General features: G+C 34.5%; 1 long non-coding RNA gene across 1 annotated transcript; it reads right to left on the bottom strand.

Annotated features, from left to right (window-relative positions):
* Positions 1–1,452: 1,452 nt before the first annotated feature.
* Positions 1,453–2,927, bottom strand: LOC120521098. The gene is made up of 3 exons (XR_005632000.1): positions 2,885–2,927; positions 2,008–2,179; positions 1,453–1,574 (listed from the first exon to the last, which is right to left on the bottom strand). It is a non-coding gene; the product is annotated as an uncharacterized LOC120521098 (long non-coding RNA).
* Positions 2,928–4,586: the final 1,659 nt, after the last annotated feature.

The raw sequence follows: 4,586 nt of genomic DNA, 5'->3' as shown, positions 1-4,586 counted from the left end.
CAGGTTTACAAAACCTAATGTATCCAGCCAGGTTTATAGAAATATATGGCCCTTTTTCAAAGAAAAGAAAAGAATTAACTCTGTTGCATGGCATTGTGCTGACTGTCCCTGTCCTTAGTATTAACTGTGACTGCCCATTTGTTAAATTCTTTAATTCGTTCTCAGTTGTGCAATCAGGTCAGATGCTGAAGAAATGAAGAGCATAAAGCCACTGGTTCAAATCCTCATTTATCCCAATGTCTATTAATCTTACAGAGAAGTTTAACTTAATACCCACAGATTTAAATTAAGGAAGTGCTCTGTTATCTCTTGAATCAATCTATATGATCTATTTTTTTTACAGTAAGTGCTTGCTGCTATAGTTCATATTTGTAATTCATTTGTTCTTAGTGATGTGTTTTTAGTGTTATTTCAAGGTGTCTCTGTAAAACCTGCTGAGAAACCAACTTACCTATTAATATAATAAAACTGAACTGAATTTAACAGCTGTCAAATAAAATATTCTCCACTAACTGAGCAGAATTTAAACACCATATGGACAGAGGGCAGTGATATTCTTTCTTGCAAGTTTAATCAACATAACACACCGCTTTTTGTGTGCAGACTCGTCTCATGTCAATGGTTTTATTCACCCATATTGATACAGAGCCAGCTCATTTTTAATACTTTAAAAAAAGGAAATACAATACACTTATTCATACATTTTTTATTGAAGAAATAAATGGTATTTTTAAAAATAAAAGTGAAAGATCTGTGAACAAAATTATCTCAAAAGAAATTATACACACCCATATTTATATGTATATATACTGTATATACAGTATATTATGAGTAGAAAATTCAGTAATCATAAAGATGTATAAATGGTAAATACATTTAGCTAGAACACAACTACATTGAAAATGGCCAACAAGGGGAGGTGTTAAAAACTATTAGGGAAGGAGAACACAATATTTACAGATTTTTACCTTAGTATTTCAAAAAAAATGTTAGCCAAGGTTTTGACCACAATAAAAGTGAATCAATAAATTTGTCAAAAAAAGGAAAAATGCTATTTTAGCTTTATGAACAAGATGCTACTCAGAGTCAAAGAGTTGTTATCCAGCAATGTTCCATAAAAAATGTGTTCTATTTAAACTGATATTTTTCCTGATATGCCCTTTAATATTTGTTCACTAATAATATTTTTACATCACCTTTGCTCACAAGTGTAGCACAAATTGCTCTACAAAAATATACAGTTACAAAGAAAATTTAAGGTATTATAAAAGTAAATAAGAAGCAAATGGAGGGGTCCTTGTCCTTTGTAATAAATACACTGCCTTGTCAAATGGCCGGGGACAAAGACAAACTTGCAGCCTTCAAGATACTGGAGATAATAAACCTCTGGGGGTCCCAAGCCAAAGCCCACACAGCTCCCTCTGCACATCCCAGCATACATAATTGTGGCCGGCTCAGTCCAATCACAATGCCATTTCAGGACATCTTGTGAACTTTTCTTCTCTCTGGCATCACAGGCAGTTGGAGTTGATGAAACAAACAGTAGAGACGCAGGGGGGCACCATTGCAATAAACTGGAAAAAGACAACAGAGAAAAAACAGCAGAGATTAGTGCCCAGTGCAGAGCTTACATAGTGTACACAGTACCATTTCTAATCTATTACAACCAATGCAAGTAATTAAGAAAAAGCCAAATTAGAAAAGTGGACTTGTTGAAGTTTTTCGAAATGCTTGACATTTGTAGCCTGGCAGTCCTCTATTGGCAAAGCATTCCAGAGTACAGAAAGCTGCCAGTTTTTATGGTTGATCTTGGAATAAAAAGCAAAGCAACGTTTCAGAAAAGAGATGTTGGGAGTAGACACTCCAAAATACAGGCAGGGTCTAAAATACTCAAAGCCTTCTAATTATTTAATAGAAGCTTGAAATCAATTCTAAGTGAGACAGACAGCCAGTGTAATGAGACTGAGACAGTTTTCAGAAGAAAAAAAAAAACAAAAAAGCCAATACCTCGTGATCACTTGGCAAAGGCACAGCAGATCAGAACAGGGATTGAGATGGAGGATTCTAGAAGTGCCGGGCAGGAGTGGCAGCCACTACTTCAACATTGCACACATCTCTCCGTCCTTCTTCTTTAACTGCTGTCCCCATATTACAATCAGACTCTTCTACTTCACTATAACTGTTAAAAACATAAATACAGTAGATATTCACTCACAGAGTTCAAACATTAATAAAGTGTACTCGTACTTCTTGTTCTGCCTCCTTCCTTGGTTCACCTGTAGATTAATTATTACCAAACTAAACCATCACAATAGATAAAGGTCTTCTTAGAGTAAAGTCTGACTAATAATATTTTTTAAAATTACTGTGGTTTTTTGTTGGATGTTGAAAGAGCCCCAACTTAACTGTCATTATATGTAGCATCATTTTTTTCCTTTTACATTACACATACAGTAGACATTGTGTTATAATCTGTATATCTGAACTTCTAATGTGATGTGCTCAGGTGTCATTACTTACATGACAACATCTTCTGTTTTTCTCTCCTACCTTAGTCATGTTTTAAGTTAAAATTAAGTCTCAGCTCTTTCAAAATCCGACAACAAAAGCACAGTAACTTAAGAAAATAAATGTTATTTTGCAAAACAGAACAATATCCCCATTTAGTGGCTGCTGGAACCTCAGTCTCTGTGTTTGTGAGGATTCACACTCTGAGGCTTTCCTGCCTAAAATTAAAAAGCCGTGTTAGTTACTGGACAGAGTGAGCAGACATACAGGACAGTATTCAAGGCAGCAAAATATTACAGATCAAGTAATAAATATGGGGAGGCTTTGCAGAAATTGTGTACAAATTACTTTTGAAATAAAGCCTCAGTAGTCTTACCTGTAGAAATAGCAAATCTAACATGAACTGCACATCATCTCGAATTGGGAATCTTAAAAGCAGAAGAAAAGGACATCCAGTTGTGTCTCAGAATTTGGATACACAGGCATCTGTTCAGCCACATGGAAGGCTGGTTACCACCGGGCATCCTGTAGGGTCTAGAAAAAAAATACAATAAAGGGGCATTGTTTTTCTAACTGCAGCAATAAGAAATAAGTTATTTCTAAGGAGCAAGCCTTCTCCATTATATTCAGTTAAATGTGAGTGTACTTCTCCTAAACCAACAGCTTAAATGATAAGCTAATGACAAATGACCACAGCTGGTGCCCAGCCTGTGCCAGATTAGACGCACACCACACTTCTCTGATGGCTTTGGATATAAATTTTAAAATTGCCTGTTGTCTGCCAGAGATTTTTTCTACCAAACAAGGTTAAAGAGATTCATTTCAAAATTATGAATAAATAGTACCCAACTAACAAATTAATTCATAAGTATGATATTAATATATCGCCAAAATGTAGTTTATGTACAAATGAAAAAAAATCCCCTCAGATTTCTTTTATTTCTACTCCTATTCCAAAATGTTTTATAAAGATTTATTTCTTGTTACTGTCTTGAATGACAAACCAATATCTCACTGTTTAATTCTTGTTCTTATACTGTATACAATTTTGAAGACTAAATGTTAGAAAATGGAGTAACTGTGGTTTCCTTGCTTCATAAATTTCATATTCATAAGTGTAAAGTACAGAACCTTAGACCCTCTGTTACATCTTTCTGTATGGATATTAATATGCTAGAAATAGCTTTTAAAAAACAGAAAACACTAAAATAATGAAAACGTTTAAGATTCTGATCAGCTTCATTAACAATTTGTAATGCTATTATCTGCATCTCGCTTTCTTGTAATAACTTAGCTGTTGCTACTCTTGTATGTAATTTAGTCTTCATTATTATTTATTTGTTAACTTTATTATGAAAAAACTATCGTAACGATGTAATCTGATATCAACATAATAAAAATATACTGATGGCTTTGGAGGACACACTTTACACCGGTCGAGTGTCAGACGTGCTCTCCTAATACTATTCCGAATTCGACACCTTGATTACATTGTTTTGCTTGATTATTAGCATGCCGTTCACTCTTTAAGATGAAAAATGTGAACAAATGTTAAAAGAAACACACCACCAAATGCTAATAGGGTGTTACGAAATAAATTAAATGCATCCATTAACCCAAATACTTTCACATTTAAACCACAAGATTATGAATGTCATATAGCAACTGAAAAGGAAAATCTTCATGGCCTTTTTCATCAATACGATGTACTTACAAAAAGCAATACATATCCATTATAAAGTTCACAGACATACATCACATTTCATTTCACTCCCTCTTCATTCGAATGGAGTTAAAATTTTCAGGCGACAACTATTCTTCCAAGACGTTATAAAATTCAAAAGTTGTCATCTTTTCCAGTAAGAAGTCCACTTACAGACGGAGATAAACGTCAACACAAAAATGACTCGCAAGTACAATTCAAACCTGATGAGTGTCATGTGTCATAAAACATTACACATGCGCAGAACAAATCGGCCAGCGTCGTGAAATGAATTTTAATTAAGCAGAGAGCGCGTGCGCAAGACAAATCAGATGGGGACTCGTGTCGCGAAGTAGAAAAACGCAGATTGGGTAGG

The sequence above is a fragment of the Polypterus senegalus genome, unplaced genomic scaffold (assembly GCF_016835505.1).
Source record: "Polypterus senegalus isolate Bchr_013 unplaced genomic scaffold, ASM1683550v1 scaffold_2145, whole genome shotgun sequence".
NCBI classification, from domain to species: Eukaryota; Metazoa; Chordata; class Cladistia; order Polypteriformes; family Polypteridae; genus Polypterus; species Polypterus senegalus.
This window is presented reverse-complemented; position numbering and strand designations above follow the sequence as displayed.